Below are 18,102 nucleotides of genomic sequence, written 5' to 3' on the forward strand. Positions count from 1 at the left end.
TGAAGGGGTTAGTACAAAATCTTGTCCAGCAATTGACTGGAATTAGTTTTCAACACCCTTCCAAAAGGCGGTTAGTTTGCTACATTGCCACCACATTTGGGTCATGTTTTCTTGTATGTTACATCCTCTCCAACAGAATGTTGAAGAAGTCGGGTATATGTTTTGGGTGAAGTAGAGGATTTGCATGTGTTTTGAATAAGTTTTCGCCATTGCTTGACATTTAAATCGGTGCCCAGCGCTCTATGCCATTGGGTGGTGTAGGAAGGGGGAGATAGAGATTGAGCGTTGTGTAGCAAGGATTTCGCTATTGAGAGCCCTTAGCAATCGTACTTGAAAGGCAGATCTGTTCCAGGGGGGTAGGAGGTCTAAGTAGTTCCTGTCTGTGTGGCGATGTGTGGATAACGTGATGGAGTTGAGAGTATTTAAGCCAGGTTGAGAAAGAGCCAAATAGAGTGTGTTGCATGTCAGTTTGCCTTGATCTATTAGCTGTGCGATGGGAATTAAATCTAAAAGTTCATGTACTATGTGTTCCTTTTTATGTGTCTCGTATCCTCCCATAAATTCAATGTTTGGGAATACCGGTGTGAGTGGGGAAAACATAGTAGAAAGGGTTGGATTTGTTTTGAGCAGGTGGTCCCATGTGTTAAAGATGTGCCTATATAGGGGGAAAGAAGCACATGGAGGTGTGAGCTTGTGCTTTGGGAGCCAACAGAGAGATCCTGGTGTGGGGATCTGAGTAGGTGGGAGTCGAGTGCTACCCAAGCTTTTGAATTTTCTCTGCAGTGCCAATCTAGTATTTTCTGTATAATTGTTGCGTGGTAATATAAGTGGATATTCAGCAGACCTAGGCCTCCATTTTGCAGAGTCCTATACATTGTGTTTTTATTGATGCAGGGTCGGGTTTTACCCCAAATAAAGGTGTTTATCGATTTTGCAGTAGCTGAAGAAAGGATTTGGGTAATGCTTTGGCATAGCTTGTAGGATATATAAGATTTTAGGTTGAGCGCTTCTCTCTTTTTATTTATGCAAAGATTTTAGGAAGAACTGACATTTTGAATATAATGTATCCTCCCCCACCAGGATAAGGGTTTATCTCTCCACACTGAGAAGGAGTGTTATATTGATTTAAGTAGGGGTGTACAATCTAGAGAGAATAGTCGCTGATAATCTGGGGACATCACTACCCACAAGTATTTCAGGTGCAAGATTTGGAGCTTGAGTGGGCATATGTGTTGTAAATTTGCAAAGTCTGCGGGCTTCATGGACATATTCGGTATTTCTAATTTACTATAGTTAATGAGGAAATGGGAAAAATTACTAAATTTATCAAATTCAGAGATTTGGGTTGGAAGGGAAAGGGTAGGGGAGGATAAGGTAAGCAGGACATCATCCACAAACATGGCTAGCTTATGCGATTGTGCACCTATTTTGAGTCAATGTATGTTAGGATTATTTCATATGCGGTTAGCTAATACCTTCATGGTAAGTATAAAGAGGTAAGGGGAGAGAGGGCATCCTTGACGGGTACCGTTGCTAATGGGGAAACTTTGTGAGAGGACTCCATTTGTACGTACTTTAGATATTCATTGTATCATGGTGTTGCCAAAACCGAAATGTCTGAGGGCGCCATGGAAGAATTTCCAGTTCAGCCTATCAAAGGCTTTTTCCGCATCTGTAGAGACCAGGACAGCAGGAATTTGATGTGTTTTCACATATTCCATGAGATTTAACATACAAACTCTGTTGTCTCTGGCCTCTCAGAGCGGAACAAAGACTGTTTGGTCCACATGGATAAGGGTAGGTAATATTGTATTACTACGTTGTGCGAGGATCTTGGCATAGATTTTTATATCTCCATTTAGCAGAGAGATTGGGCGATAGCTACTCGGATTTGTGGGGGGTTTCCCTGGTTTAGGGATAATCGATATGTGTGCTTCCAGTAGGTTTGGTGTAAAGCGGTCATTATCATCAAGAGAATTAAATAATTTTTTAAGGTGTGGGACTAAAATGTGTTGGAACCATTTGTAATATAGTGCTGACAGACCGTCGGGTCCTGGGCTTTTATTTAAGGGGGTGTTTATTATTGCCGCAGCAACTTCTTGTGCAGTTATATGTTTGTCTAATTGTTTGGCTATTTCATCTGGTAACGTTTGTATGCCCGATTCGTGGATATATTGGTCTATTGCTGAATGGTCTGTCGAAGCGTCAGAGGGGGTTATGTTATATAGGTTATTATAAAAGGTTCGGAAAGTGTTGGCAATGGTCCTACTATCATATATATATATTGTGGGGTCCAGTCGAGAAGCTATTTTGCAAATATAATTACTGTTTATTCTAGTCTTGAGGGCTCTAGCAAGAAGGAATCCCACCTTGTTACCTTCTAAAAAGTATAGTTCCCTAAGGCGCAGTGCCTTTCTGTGTGCTTCTTTATTTAGTAATTCATTTAGTTAATTTCTAACTTTGAGTAATTGTGTAGTACAATGTTGGTCTGTGGGTGTCTGCATGTGTGCGGCTTCCCATTTTCGAAGTTGCTGGAATAAGGTAGTATAATAGTTGTAATTTTTTATGAGGATGGACTTTTGTTTTATGAATTCTCCCCTGATTACAGCTTTATGGGCTTCCCAGATTTAGCAATTAGGTAAAGATGCGGATGTATTATGTTGAAAATAGTTTGTGAAGGTGCATGTGAGTTTTTCCATTATAGGTCGTTGTTGCAGTAGATTCTCATCTAGCTGCCAACAGGGGTCTATGAGGGGTTTATCTGACAAGGTTAAGGACAGTGAGACCATAGAATGGTCCGACCAGGGAGTTGGGAGAATTTCAGAAGATTGGGCTAGAGGGAGGCTATTTTGATCAATGTAGATGTAGTCGATCCTCGAGTAAGAATGTAAATGTTTTCTGCGAGGGGTGACGTACTCTCCAAACATCAATTAGATTTGCTTCACGTAGGGAGTTAGAAAATGCCCCTAATGAGATTTTGGGTTGGGTCCCTCTTTTATTAGAGCAATCTAGAAGTGGTTCCATTGCGATGTTGTGATCGCCTGCAAAAATTACAGTTCCTTTGGCTACTCCCATCACTCCACCAACTTTTTTGATACAGCGGGCTTGGCCAGTATTTGGGGCATAAAGGTTTACTAAAGTAATAGGACGGTTATAGAGAGTCCCTACCAGGATTATATATCTCGCTTATTTGTCGGAAAGTTTGTGCGTAACTTTAAATGGCATAGTGCGGTGTAGAAGGATACCCACGCCATTGCATTTTGCATTATTCAAGTTAAAGTTGCCTGTAGGGAAGTGTTTGGATGAGAATTTAGGTCCTGAGGTTTAAAGAAAATGGGTCTCTTGCACAAAAATAATATCTCCCTTATGTTTATAAAACTAGTTTAATCCTTTAATCCTTTGACATTTTGGGAAATGATTGTTATCTCATGGGTATTGTGTAATGGGGTCATAAGCTTGTTAGTCTGAGAGGGGATGTATGTGGGGTTGGCATAGAGAGCTAGGTCCTTCATGTAGTATGTGCATGATTGCCGGCTTACTGGCTAACATCGCCTCATAGGCGGAAAGAGATAGATAAAGGCAGGTGTTGTCGAGCTGTAGTAGAATAGTGAGTCTTTTATCTGTGAGTAAACAGGGGAAAAACAAGTAAATAAAACAATCAAACCAAAATACAAAAGAATTACAACATAGAACATTAGAACAGTATTTAAATTGTGTGTGGGGTAACATAGTGACTTTGAAATACACTAAGAAACAATTTCCATCTGGTTTGGGTTATTGAGTTACGTACCAGGACGGGTGATATAGGGTCATACAGTAACCGTGCTGGGCACAGTTGGAAATGTTGGGGGTAGCGTAAAAAAAAAAAAAGTGGGGGACATATGGATAGCTGTCCACATATTTGTGGCTTACCAAGAAAGTCTCCTTGTAGGGAAGTATTCAGATAGAATACTGAAAATCCAGCAAAATTAGATTTAAGGGTACATGTATACTTCACCAATGTGAGTCTCTGAATTCAACTTGGCTATGGAGGATGGTAGCTCAGGTAGGGTCTTCAACTTCTTGGTTCATTTGTGAGGCTGCTTTAGTGCTTTTCCTTTAGACTGAGGTCCAGCTGGAACGTTGTTGTTTTAGCTGTGAAAGTGTTGGGGACCTCACTGTGGTGTCATCAGTTCTGAGTGAGGGTATAGATGGGGCCAGAATCTTAAAGCTTTTGTAGAATTGCTCCAGGTCATCTGGTGTCAGGTATATTACTATTTTTGAGTCGTGAAGTACCTTGAAGCAAAAGGGGAATCCCTATCTGTACGGGATTTTTAGGTCCTGGAGATGGTTGGTCAAGTACCTAACTTCTCTTCTTTTTGCTAGAGTGATTGTGCTAAGATCAGCATATATCTGCAATGCATCTCCTCCAAAGGTAATTTGACAGAGCCTCCTACAGGCAAGCATTATTTTTCCTTATCCTTGAAGCTGTGAAATTTAAGGATTATGTCCCTAGGAGGTTTGTCGCCTGGAGGTTTGGGGCCTAATGCCCGGTGTGCTCTTTCCATAAGTAAAGTTAAAATGTCATCTTTCAGTAAGAACTTGAACAGTTGCTGAAAGTGTTCTTGCAAAAGATTAGGGGTTATTTTTCAGAAATACCTCTGATTCTGAGGTTTTGGTTTCTTCCCCTATTGTCCAAGCTTGAGCTATTTGAACTTGAAGCTGTTGAATCTGCATATCTTGCACTTGGATTGTGCGGTTTTAAAGGTCTACGTCGTTGTTTAATTGTTCCATGTCGTCCTCTATTTGAATAACTCTATCACCCAGGTCTAATAGGTCTTTTTAACCTCTGAGAGTCCATCTTTGATGAGTTTCTCCACTTTTGTGAAGAAGGAAGCGAAATCTGCTTTTGTTGGTAGATTACAGATGTCTGCTCTAGTCAAAGGGGAAGACAGAGTTATGTCTTCAGAAGCAGCTTCTGATGCTTGTGAGCTTTCAGGGTCTGTGGCAGCTAATTCTAATACTTTAAAGAAATTGCTCACTCTGGTGCCTGATGTTGAAGGTCTTTGCTGGATTTGTCAGGGTGTGTATTCCTTTTGGACGCCATCTTGGATATAATAGGTGCGTAGTAGTAGTCTGCTATAGAAAGATTAAATTGGAGCACAGTAGCAGTATAAGCTCTTAGGGCTATGTATATTTATCTTCCAGGCTTAAATGCTGTTGTCTCCTATGCTTGATTTGAAGTAGGAGTAGGTGTCAGGAGTGCTTGCATCAGGCTTATGTAGTTAGTGACTGCATGTGCCTACTGCTGTGCTGTGTTGCTACAATGACTAGGGCACTTTAAGGAAGTTCTTGTGCAGTTTGAATCATAAATGTGTTAAACTTTATTAAGAGGCAAAATACTGCGTATTAATCCTACCCCCTGTCAAAGTTCGATGAATGAGTCTCACTTAAGCTAGTATGAAGGTGAATGTCCAAATGTGTCCCTTGTTTTAGCTTGTTTGCTCAAAGTATGCCTTGTGGTTTAGGAGAGTCTTCCAATGGCTTTTTATTTATATCCCCAACTGCCGGTGTTACATGTAAACTGCTAGGGGTCAATGCATAATGTAGTTTGTGATGCGCTTTACATCCTGTGCAACTTTGGTAGGTCTCATGTATGTCGGCTGTGTGGCCTGTTTAGTAAATAGGGCTAGAGGCACAGAATGAAAATGCAGTAAAAACGGAGCGGCCACCACTCGTTTTTGGGTTTTATTTACCCCACGAAGTGCTTCTAGCTATCCGGTCTTTGAATGTGGCTACTTAGCCGAAGATCTGTCTCGGGTGTCAGGAAGAAAGGCCTTGGAAGGCTCCTATGATCCGGAGCTACAAGATGCGTGAAACATCAGATAGGAGCTTACCTTGTGTTCCCTGCAGAAGCCTGCTCCTGAATAAACTCTTTTTGGACCCACTGAGAGACTCCGTGCTTCTTTTTCCTCATCGTCAGGAAGAAAGGCCTTGGAAGGCTCCTATGATCCGGAGCTACATAACAATGCGGCCATGATGGTCACCGGCCGGCTCCACCCCCCCTTATTTTTTATTACACATCAAGCACATTGTCTTTTTCAAGCTCATTTGCTGTTAATCAGCTTTTACCTATACAGTCACTAGTGCGATATTTATTAATCTTTTTAGAAATGAAAAAACATAGAAACAAATAAACACACATATCAACTGGATGTTACAATGTATATTATTGGTTCCCTAAGTCCCTTTCCTATAGCTACCATTGGATATGGTATTCCTCCTTATATCAAGTCACCCCACTATATTATAGTGTTAGCTTCAAGGGCTTACTACCCCGTGAATAATTATGTCACTGAGGGAGTGTTTGTATAACGATGCTCATTTAGTCCTTCCTATCACTGCACGTGTATTGCACCCTGAGTTTCTCCCTCCTATCCTAGCTTGTTCCATTCAGTTCACAAGCACCACGTCACTTAGTGGATGGTTTGAGTAGAGACATTTATCATAGTACCTCCTATCATCGCAGCGTTAGATTACCGTTACTTATGTTCATACACAGTAAGTACAAAAACTACCAATAGATATTTTTACCACTTCACTTGATCCCATTTTACACTCAAATATATAAAAAAGTGTATTTTATTTTCAAGGATACTTCTTTCTTTCCATTCGGTTTCCCTGTTCACTTCAACTGCTCAAATTTATTAGCACTATATATGACATGACACTGCTGCTACAAACGCTTATTAGTCAGTCTGCTTTTTATTTCTATTATGAGCTTCAATTATACTATGCCATTTTAAAACATATACAATAAGTAGTGGCGTTTTCTAATAGAGTGATTCTGGTGATGTCCAATTTTTATTTGTTCAGAGCAAGTGCTGTTTTTTACTTATTTATATATGTTAATTAGCATTATTGAATGTATTATGAAGCATACATATCTATTGTTTTTTACATGTACACATTTTTTGTGAATGGTAATACATATGCATAAAATGTTTATGTTGGTTACCTTGACACCTGTTATTGGTTGACTCCCCCTACAGGTGTTGTTTGTTGTATTGATTATATGTTTGGTGTATATATAGCAAGTGATTTGTATTCATTGTATTAATTCTAATGAAACAGCCACTGGTTGGCTGAGAAACGCGTTGCTGTTTTTAATTTGATTTTAAATAAAGTAAGTTTTCATTTACCACTTGCTGCTATACCATTTATTCATCACCTGCATCTTACTACAAGGTGCAGCTATCTCTTGGGACCTAGTATCCTGATTCACTATGGTTGGAGTCACACCGGCGATCAGTCTGCTGGATGACTGTTTTATTCCAGTCTGCGCTATTTTCACCAAGAGGGGTGCTTAACCAAATGTGAGTGAAACATTTTATGTACACCTTCATACAAGTGCATACAATACTAGGCCATGTGGTGCTTCGGTTTCTTTCTACTCTCTACAGCTTTCTCTGGTGTTGGACACTCCTTTAAATCTGGAACACACAGCAAGATAAAAGACTAGATATGATTCCATTGGTCCTACATAACTCCAATGACAAATGTATATACAAATAGTGAACCCTCCAATCCAAGGGTTTAACTGAAAAGCTCTAACTTATACCAGCAAAGATGAACAGCAAGCTGTGCGAGCCTATTAGCTTAACTATTAGAAAGCATTTGCCTATAAACAGTTAACTATTGGACAACTCACTTTGCATATACATTTATCAATGAAAACACATAGGACTACATAACTGCTAGTAGCCCATATGAATAATGTGATACCGGGTCTAAAAGACACCACCTTCTGTGTAAACTATCTGTAGTGTTCTCTGCTATATCCACTTATGGATAAGGCTTTAACCTTTGAAATTTGTTAGGAGTCACATTTTTGGATAATGTTAGACTACACAAATTTGATTTTTAAAAAGAAATAGATTCTATACTAGCAATGTGTTATCAATAGGAAGAGATACTGCAGTTTGTGACAGATATTTCCCAGCTTAAGTACCTTTACATATTACATACACTATTTTTATAATAATTATAATCATTTCTTATAATTATTTGAGGGGATATCCAGAGTGTGCTTGGTCTATGTATGTAGCAATTTGCAGTTAATAAAATACTATACTATATTACTTATCTTGTTTCTTCTGTACATGTGTTATCACATATTGTAGATGATTGTATAAGAAACATTAGAGAAATTTATGTTCAAAAAATTTGTTTCAGACAATTTATCAGTTACCAATGGAATTTTTATGGAAATGTGTTTGTTAACTACATTTGTTTACCATTATTTTTGCTTTTGGTTTCAGTAGATAAGGATTTCTGAATTTTGATCAGTCTGGTCAGGGTGTTTATCCAATGATCAAAATCCTAAAATGATTCTGTCTTTAATTAGTTAAAGTTCCCTGAACTCTATACATATGCACCACAGATGTATCAAGCACAATGTGTATCAATGACAAAGTTCCACTTAAGTTGTTGCTTCCACATTAAATAAAGCATTGCTGGATATGACAATGTTGAGTATTTGAAAAAGTGAGCAGACATAGTACATGCTGCCAACTGATATCAAATAATCTTTAAAACATCTGTAGTAATGCTGGGATCCCTACTCAGAGATTAACCCCATATATCTGTAAGCCAGGGAACCACTAATATCACAGTGATGACTGGTCTATAACACTTTCGAGGGTGCATGCATTGAGGTTCATCCTCATTAAGCTAAGGTTTTTTGTACTTAACATGACCCTTCTCCTTAAAAAAGAAGTGTTTTCATGTTTATGTGTGTATTTATTTTACTTTTGTAAGATCTAGCAATTAGTTTTCAAATGGTGTACTGAGGGCTTCTACTCCCTTATGAGCATTGAGATAAAAAGGAATATAAAAATAACAACCCGCATCATGATGCTATTTTATTCAACATTTCTAAGGTTTCTCTTAACTTGGTTGATTTACATTAAAACATTTTCAACGTGTCTCTGAAAATGAACATGAAGATGGTGGACTTTTACAACAGGTAAGTAATACCAGATTGCTGCGAGCAGCACCAGGGCAGGGGATCCATAGAAAGACCACACAGTGACATTCTACACACTACATATGAAAAGAACAGAAAGACACAGGGGTATATTTAACAGGGGTCAAGCGGACATGATTCGTTTTGGAAGCAAACCATGTCCGCTCGACCTCGCTAAATGCTGAGAGAGTATGAAATGTTTGTGTAATGCTGCCCCCTGCTCACTGGCGGCCAATCGGCTGCTAGCAGGGGCCATCAACCATCCCAATAAAAGGTGGCAGAGAAGTTAAGGAGCAGCGATCTTATGATTGCTGCTTCTTAACTTCCGTTTCGGGCAGACCTGAAACAATGGGGCTCCAAAGCAGCATCCGCTGCTTAATAAATGGAGCCCACTGTGTCACCCACTTAAATAATTTGAGTTAGAATAGAATCCAATTTGCAGGTTGTGGAATATAGACCATTGATCAACCATACGTAACCTAAGCAATTGTATTTGCACTGTCTTTCTACAATATCAAAAAGGCTAATCGGTATCTCTAAGTTATGGTAAATGGTAAGTGGAGGCATGTGGCTTGGAGCCATGAAATCCAGAAGAGTTTTCACACTCAGATGTCTATCACAAAAGGTCAAACTCTGATACAGTATCAGGACATAAATTTCATAAATACCCTCCTAAGTCTTCAAAAGTTTGAAAATAATATCACAAACAAATTTTACAAATAAACAGCTAGATTACGAATTTTGTCGGTAAAGCTGTGCGGTGCTAACGCTCAGTTTATGCTCACCACTCACCTACAAACAACGCTGGTATTACAGGTTTTTTTCAACCCGGCGTTAGCCTCTAAAAAGTGAGCGGAGAGCAAAGTTTAGCTCCACATCTCACCTCAATACCAGCGCTGCTTGCGGTAGCGGTGAGCTGGCTAAACATGCTCGTGCACAATTTGCCCATAGGAATCAATGGGGTAGTTTCGGCTGAAAAAAAACCTAACACCTGCAAAAAAGCAGCGTTCCGCTCCTAACACAGCCCCATTGATTCCTATGCGGAAACACATTTTATGTCTACACCTAACACCCTAACATGAACCCTGAGTCTAAACACCCCTAATCTTACACTTATTAACCCCTAATCTGCTGCCCCCGACATTGCCGACACCTGCATTATATTATTAACCCCTAATCTGCCGCCACCTACATTATACTTATGAACCCCTAAACTGTCGCCCCCACCTACATTATATTTATTAACCCCTAATCTGCCGCCCCCAACGTCGCAGCAACTATATTAAATGTATTAACCCCTAATCTGTCGCCTCCACTATAATAAAGTTATTAACCCCTAAACCTAAGTCTAACCCTAACACCCCCTTAACTTAAATATAATTTAAATAAATCTAAATAAAATAACTACAATTAAATCAATTATTCCTATTTAAAACTAAATACTTACCTGTAAAATAAACCCTAAGATAGCTACAAAATAACTAATAGTTACATTGTAGCTAACTAACGGCTAGATTTAGAGTTTTGTCGGTAAGGACCCGCGTAGCTAACGCCGGCTTTTTTCTGGCCGCACCATAAAAATAACTCTGGTATTGAGAGTCCACATAAAGGCTGCGTTAGGCTCCAAAAAAGGAGCGTAGAGCATATTTAAAGCAGCTTCAACTCTCGATACCAGAGTTGCTTACGCAAGCGGCCAGCCTCAAAAACGTGCTCGTGCACGATTCCCCCATAGAAAACAATGGGGCTGTTTGATCTGTTAAAAAACCTGCAAAAAAGCAGTGTTCAGCTCCTAACGCAGCCCCATTGTTTGCTATGGGGAAACACTTCCTACGTCTGCACCTAACACTTTAACATGTACCCCGAGTCTAAACACCCCTTAACCAGGTACAATAGCTATTAAATAGTTAAGAACTATTTAATAGCTAAAATAGTTAAAATAATTACAAATTTACCTGTAAAATAAATCCTAACCTAAGTTACAATTAAACCTAACACTACACTATCAATAAATTAATTAAATACAATACCTACAAATAACTACAATGAAATAAACTAACTAAAGTACAAAAAATAAAAAAGAACTAAGTTACAAAAAATAAAAAAATATTTACAAACATAAGAAAAATATTACAACAATTTTAAACTAATTACACCTACTCTAAGCCCCCTAATAAAATAACAAAGCCCCCCAAAATAAAAAATGCCCTACCCTATTCTAGATTACTAAAGTTCAAAGCTCTTTTACCTTACCAGCCCTGAACAGGGCCCTTTGCGGGGCATGCCCCAAGAAGTTCAGCTCTTTTGCCTGTAAAAAAAAAACATACAAAACCCCTCCCCAACATTACAACCCACCACCCACATACCCCTAATCTAACCCAAACCCCCCTTAAATAAACCTAACACTAAGCCCCTGAAGATCTCCCTACCTTGTCTTCACCTCACCGGGTTCAGCGATCGGTCCAGAAGAGGGTCCAAAGTCTTGATCCAAGCGGAGCAAGAAGTGGTCCTCCATCCGGTAGAAGTCTTCATCCAAGCGGGGCAGAAGAGGTCTTCCATCCGATTGAAGTCTTCATCCAAGCGGGATCTTCTATAGTCATCCATCCGGAGCGGAGCGGCAGCATCCTGAAGACCTCCGACGTGGAACATCCATCCTGGCCGACGACTGAACGACGAATGACGGTTCTTTTACATGACGTCATCCAAGATGGCGTCCCTCGAATTCCGATTGGCTGATAGGATTCTATCAGCCAATCGGAATTAAGGTAGGAATATTCTGATTGGCTGATGGAATCAGCCAATCAGAATCAAGTTCAATCCGATTGGCTGATCCAATCAGCCAATCGGATTGAACTTGATTCTGATTGGCTGATTCCATCAGCCAATCAGAATATTCCTACCTTAATTCCGATTGGCTGATAGAATCCTATCAGCCAATCGGAATTCGAGGGACGCCATCTTGGATGACGTCATTTAAAGGAACCGTCATTCGGCTAGTAGGCGTCGGGAGAAGAGGATGTTCCGCGTCGGATGGAAGATGATGGCTCCCGAAGAAAGAAGATTGAAGATGCCGTTGATAGAAGACTTCATCCGGATCATGGACCTCTTCAGCTCCCGCTTGGATGAAGACTTCAGCCGGATCATGGACCTCTTCAGCTCCCGCTTGGATGATGACTTCAGCCGGATCATGGACCTCTTCAGCCCCCCGCTTGGGCTTGGATCAGGACATCGGAGGAGCTCTTCTGGATCGATCGGTGAACCTGGTATGGTGAAGATAAGGTAGGAAGATCTTCAGGGGCTTAGTGTTAGGTTTATTTAAGGGGGGTTTGGGTTAGATTAGGGGTATGTGGGTGGTGAGTTGTAATGTTGGGGGGGGGGTATTGTATGTTTTTTTTACAGGCAAAAGAGCTGAACTTCTTGGGGCATGCCCAGCAAAGGGCCCTGTTCAGGGATGGTAAGGTAAAAGAGCTTTGAACTTTAGTAATTTAGAATAGGGTAGGGCATTTTTTTATTTTGGGGGGCTTTGTTATTTTATTAGGGGGCTTAGAGTAGGTGTAATTAGTTTAAAATTGTTGTAATATTTTTCTTATGTTTGTAAATATTTTTTTATTTTTTGTAACTTAGTTCTTTTTTATTTTTTGTACTTTAGTTAGTTTATTTCATTGTAGTTATTTGTAGGTATTGTATTTAATTAATGTATTGATAGTGTAGTGTTAGGTTTAATTGTAGGTAATTGTAGGTATTTTATTTAATTAATTTATTGATAGTGTAGAGTTAGGTTTAATTGTAACTTAGGTTAGGATTTATTTTACAGGTAAATTTGTAATTATTTTAACTATTTTAGCTATTAAATAGTTCTTAACTATTTAATAGCTATTGTACCTGGTTAAAATAAATACAAAGTTACCAGTAAAATAAATATTAATCCTAAAATAGCTATAATATAATTATAATTTATATTGTAGCTATATTAGGATTTATTTTACAGGTAAGTATTTAGCTTTAAATAGGAATAATTTATTTAATAAGAGTTAATTAATTTCGTTAGATTAAAATTATATTTAAGTTAGGGGGGTGTTAGTGTTAGGGTTAGACTTAGCTTTAGGGGTTAATACATTTATTAGAATAGCGGTGAGCTCCAGTCGGCAGATTAGGGGTTAATAATTGAAGTTAGGTGTCGGCGATGTTAGGGAGGGCAGATTAGGGGTTAATACTATTTATTACAGGGTTAGTGAGGCGGATTAGGGGTTAATAACTTTATAATAATAACGGTGCGGTCCGCTCGGAAGATTAGGGGTTAATAAGTGTAGGCAGGTGGAGGCGACGTTGAGGGGGGCAGATTAGGGGTTAATAAATATAATATAGGGGTCGGCGGTGTTAGGGGCAGCAGATTAGGGGTACATAAGTATAACGTAGGTGGCGGTCGGCAGATTAGGGGTTAAAAAAATTTAATCGAGTGGTGGCGATGTGGGGGGACCTCGGTTTAGGTAGGGGTACATAGGTAGTTTATGGGTGTTAGTGTACTTTAGAGTACAGTAGTTAAGAGCTTTATGAACCGGCGTTAGCCCAAAAAGCTCTTAACTACTGACTTTTTTCCTGCGGCTGGAGTTTTGTCGTTAGATGTCTAACGCTCACTTCAGACACGACTCTAAATACCGGAGTTAGAAAAATCCCATTGAAAAGATAGGATACGCAATTGACGTAAGGGGATCTGCGGTATGGAAAAGTCGCAGCTGAAAAGTGAGCGTTAGACCCTTTTTTTAATGACTCCAAATACCGGAGGTAGCCTAAAACCAGCGTTAGGAGCCTCTAACGCTGGTTTTCACGGCTACCGCCCAACTCTAAATCTAGGCCTTAGGGTTTATTTTTATTTTACAGGCAAGTTTGTATTTATTTTAACTAGGAACAATAGTTACTAAATAGTTATTAACTATTTAATAACTACCTAGTTAAAATAAAGACACATTTACCTGTAAAATAAAACCTAACCTAAATTACAATTACACCTAACACTACACTATAATTAAAATAATTTCCTAAATTAAATACAATTAACTACAACTAAATTAAATAAACTAAAGTGCGAAAAAAACACTAAATTACAGAAAATAATAAAATAATTACAAGAATTTTAAACTAATTACACCTAATCTAATCCCTCTAATAAAATAAAAAAGCCCCCCAAAATAATCAAAATCCCTACCCTATACTAAATTACCAATAGCCCTTAAAGGGCTTTTTGCGGGGCATTGCCCCAAAGTAATCAGCTCTTTTATCTGTAAAAAAAAAAGTACAATACTCCCCCAACATTAAAACCCACCACCCACACACCCAACCCTACTCTAAAACCCACCCAATTTCCCCTAAATAAAACCTAACACTAACTCCTTGAAGATCCCCCTACCTTGAGACATCTTCTTCTGCTCGGATCTGATGAAGACTTCTGCCCCTCTGGAGGACCATTTCTGCCCGGTTGGGTGAAGACGCCTCAAGGTAGGGTGATCTTCAAGGGGTTAGTGTTAGGTTTTATTAAGGGGGGATTTGGTGGGTTTTAGAGTAGGGTTTTGTGTGTGGGTTTTAATGTTGGGGGGTATTGTATTTCTTTTTACAGGTAATAGAGCTGATTACTTTGGGGCAATGCCCCACAAAAGGCCCTTTTAAGAGCTATTTGTAATTTAGTATAGGGTAGGGTTTTTTTTATTTTGGGGGGATTCTTTATTTTATTAGTATTAGGTAGGAGTCTTGACAGGAGAGGGTCTACCGCTCACTTCTTCCAAGACTCGTAATACCGGCGTTAGGAAAATCCCATTAAAAAGATAGGATACGCAATTGACGTAAGGGGATTTGCGGTATGGTCGAGACGCGGAAAAAAAGTGAGCGGTACACCTGTACCTGCCAGACTCGTAATACCAGCGGGCGTTAAAAAGCAGCGTTGGGACCCCTCAACTCTGCTTTTTAAGGATAACGCAAGACTCATAATCTCGGTGAAAGTGATTTAGATTGTAAATATATTTGTAAAATAAAGTTTGTAATTTATACTTCATATAAACTTTATAGTACCTTCTTATTTCACCAACATATGTGCTTCAAAACCTTTTTCTTTTGTGTGAGCTGTCAGAAAATGTTGGTGATTTAGTGATTGCAATAATAAAGCATTTCCCAAATGGAAACATAGTTTTCTTTTTGTGTGGCCGATGGTGCTTGAAATACAGACCTCACTTAATCCTCTGGTGACCTGCTTCAAATCAAGTAAAATGACGCACTGCTGTATACCTTGGCATCAAAAACACATAACCCCATTACAATTCTTATTCCTTTTTAAAGTCTGAAATGTTGCAGACTTCTGCAGTCCTTTTACTATGAGTGTCAGAAACATACAAGAAGTTGCACATTTCATAATAACTAGCCATGTGATGTAAGCCTGTAGATGCTGGGGGAAATTATTGCATTTATATCACTCACTGTCCTCTCATCACATCCATACTAAAAAGGTAACCTCCTGCTAATTTCAACATACCCTTGCCAAGTCAACCTATCCTAATCATTATTAGTTCATGTTGCCTAGCAACAAAGCAAGCATCATTACCATAGCCCCATGTTAATTAGAGTACAATTTTTTTCCATTATACACCTTAAAGGGACAGTCTAGTCAAAATTAAACTTTCATGATTCAGAAAGGGCATGCAATTTTAAACAACTTTCCAATTGACTTCTATCATTATATTTGCTTTGTTCCCTTGGTGGTATTTTTGAAAAAGCTAAACCTAAGTAGGCTCAAACTGATTTCTAAACCGTTGAAAACCACCTCTTAGCTCAGAGCATTTTTAAAATGTTTATCACAGTTAGAGAGTACTAGTTCATGTGTGTCATATAGATATCATTGTGCTCACTCCCATGTAGTTATGCAGGAGTCTGCACTGATTGGCTAAACTACATGCCTGTCAAAAGCACTGAGATAAGGGGGCAGTCTGCAGAAGCTTAGATACAAGGTAATCACAGAGGTAAAACATATATTAATATAACTGTGTTGGTTATGCAAAATTGGGGAATGGGTAATAAAGGGATTATTTATCTTTTAAACAATAAAAATTCTGGTGTAGACTATCCCTTTAACTACCTTTAACCAAAGTCAAATTTTATTATTGAGTTTTGTCAGGTAATACAGAACATGAACAATATCAAGAACATGGTAAGTACCATAGAAACCTTGGCCTCCAATTGTCAATAGACAGAGATCAGAGCTTGTCAATGATCCCGGTGGATCCTGATGAACCCGGCCAATCCTGACCAGGATGCTTTAACTCTGCCACCCTTGAGGTGGTGGAGAGCTTAACTAGCAGGGGATTCTTAAGCTCTGAAGCTGCACCACAGCTTGGTATAGGAGCCCATTGTGTCAAATTTTATGGCATAAAAATGAAAGAGCAGAAAAAAAGTCAATTTTTTTCTGCAAGTAAAGGTATATACTGAGGTACTCGCATTATTTTGTATGTGGTCACTAATGATGAGATTTGCCAGGGGCCACATTATATTATACTCATATTTATGCTAAAGGTAGTGCCTTTAAATTAGATTATAATAACATTTAGTCATAAATTACATATGAAATTAGTTACTATTAAGGGCAAATAAAAGTGCAAACAAAAATGGTCCAGTATGTTAGAGCATTGTATTATAGTACTTTTGCTCACATATAACTGTGTTTAACATCTGTATAGGGGTTAAACACATTGTTAACATCAACACCAGAGCAGCAATCATTACTGGGAGCTAATTAAACACATACGGTGAGCCAATGACAAGAGACATATGTGTAACCAACAATTACTAGCTTCCAGTAGTTTATTGCTGCTCCAGAGTCTACCTAGGTATAACAAGTATACCAGGAGGTTGAAGTAAATCTGTTAATAGAGGTGAAGGGAAACGTTTCTTAAAATTCCCTGATCTATCTGAACCATGGATGTTTAAATTTGACTTTCATACCTCTTTAGTGAATTTTATTTAACTGTATTTACCAATCATATTTACAAAATTTGGTCCCAATGCATAAGCTTAATTACCAAGGGCCCGATGATCTAAAGCTCTCTACTCAGGGCAGATGATCTAGGTAGTTTTGTCAGGATGGGGAGATCCCTCAGAGACATTTAGAAACACAAATCTTAGCTTGAGAGCTTTTTATCTTGCTTTGCAATGTATTGGATGATCATGTGAAGGAGCGGAACCTACATTACAATATAAGGGCAAAAAAACAAATGCAACGATTTTGTGTGATTTCTCTCTGTGACGGTGAGTAATTGATCATCGGCCCCAAATGAGAAGTGTGAATCTACTTTTTTCGCAACAAATTACTGATATCTGTTTTTGCTCAGTGGTGCTAAGGGCCATATAGAAAGAGTTGGAGGCCAAATGTGGTATATAAAAGTGTTTACATTGGCTAGAACTGTGTAGTTCTGCATATCTGATACTGTTATGTTAGTGTTAACCGGTTTGTTCAAAAATATCCCAGAACTCTATGGCTGAAGAAACCACTAGTAGTCAGAGAAAAAAGCTGGTTTATTCATCATTATTATTTAATTTTAGTTAATTACATTAGCTGTTAGTTTCAATTTAAGTTTAAACAGCTCTTTCTTAAACTTTTTACTTCCAACTTAAAAAGCACAAAGCAACTCTGATTAAAATATAATCTTTTATTGCATAAAAAGTATAACAAGATAAGGGCATCAATAAAATTATTCAAGTGGTAGTCCTGTTGTCGCCTCATTAACACTACAGGTACAGATTATTTGCGCTTTTCTTTATTGCAATTTGCAGATATTGCTCTTTTTACAAATTGAAGGTTTGTGGCTACCCTGTGTTGAGCAAGTTAATCAGCACCATTTTTCCAACATAAACACAGAAACACACATGAATACACATATCTACACATATATACACACCTATATATACACACCTATATATACACACCTATATACACACACCTATATATACACAGGTGTGTATATATAGGTGTGTGTATATACACACCTATATATACACACACCTATATATACACACCTATATATACTCACACCTATATATACACACCTATATACACACCTATA

This window comes from Bombina bombina, chromosome 10 (genome assembly GCF_027579735.1).
Source record: "Bombina bombina isolate aBomBom1 chromosome 10, aBomBom1.pri, whole genome shotgun sequence".
Lineage (NCBI taxonomy): Eukaryota > Metazoa > Chordata > Amphibia > Anura > Bombinatoridae > Bombina > Bombina bombina.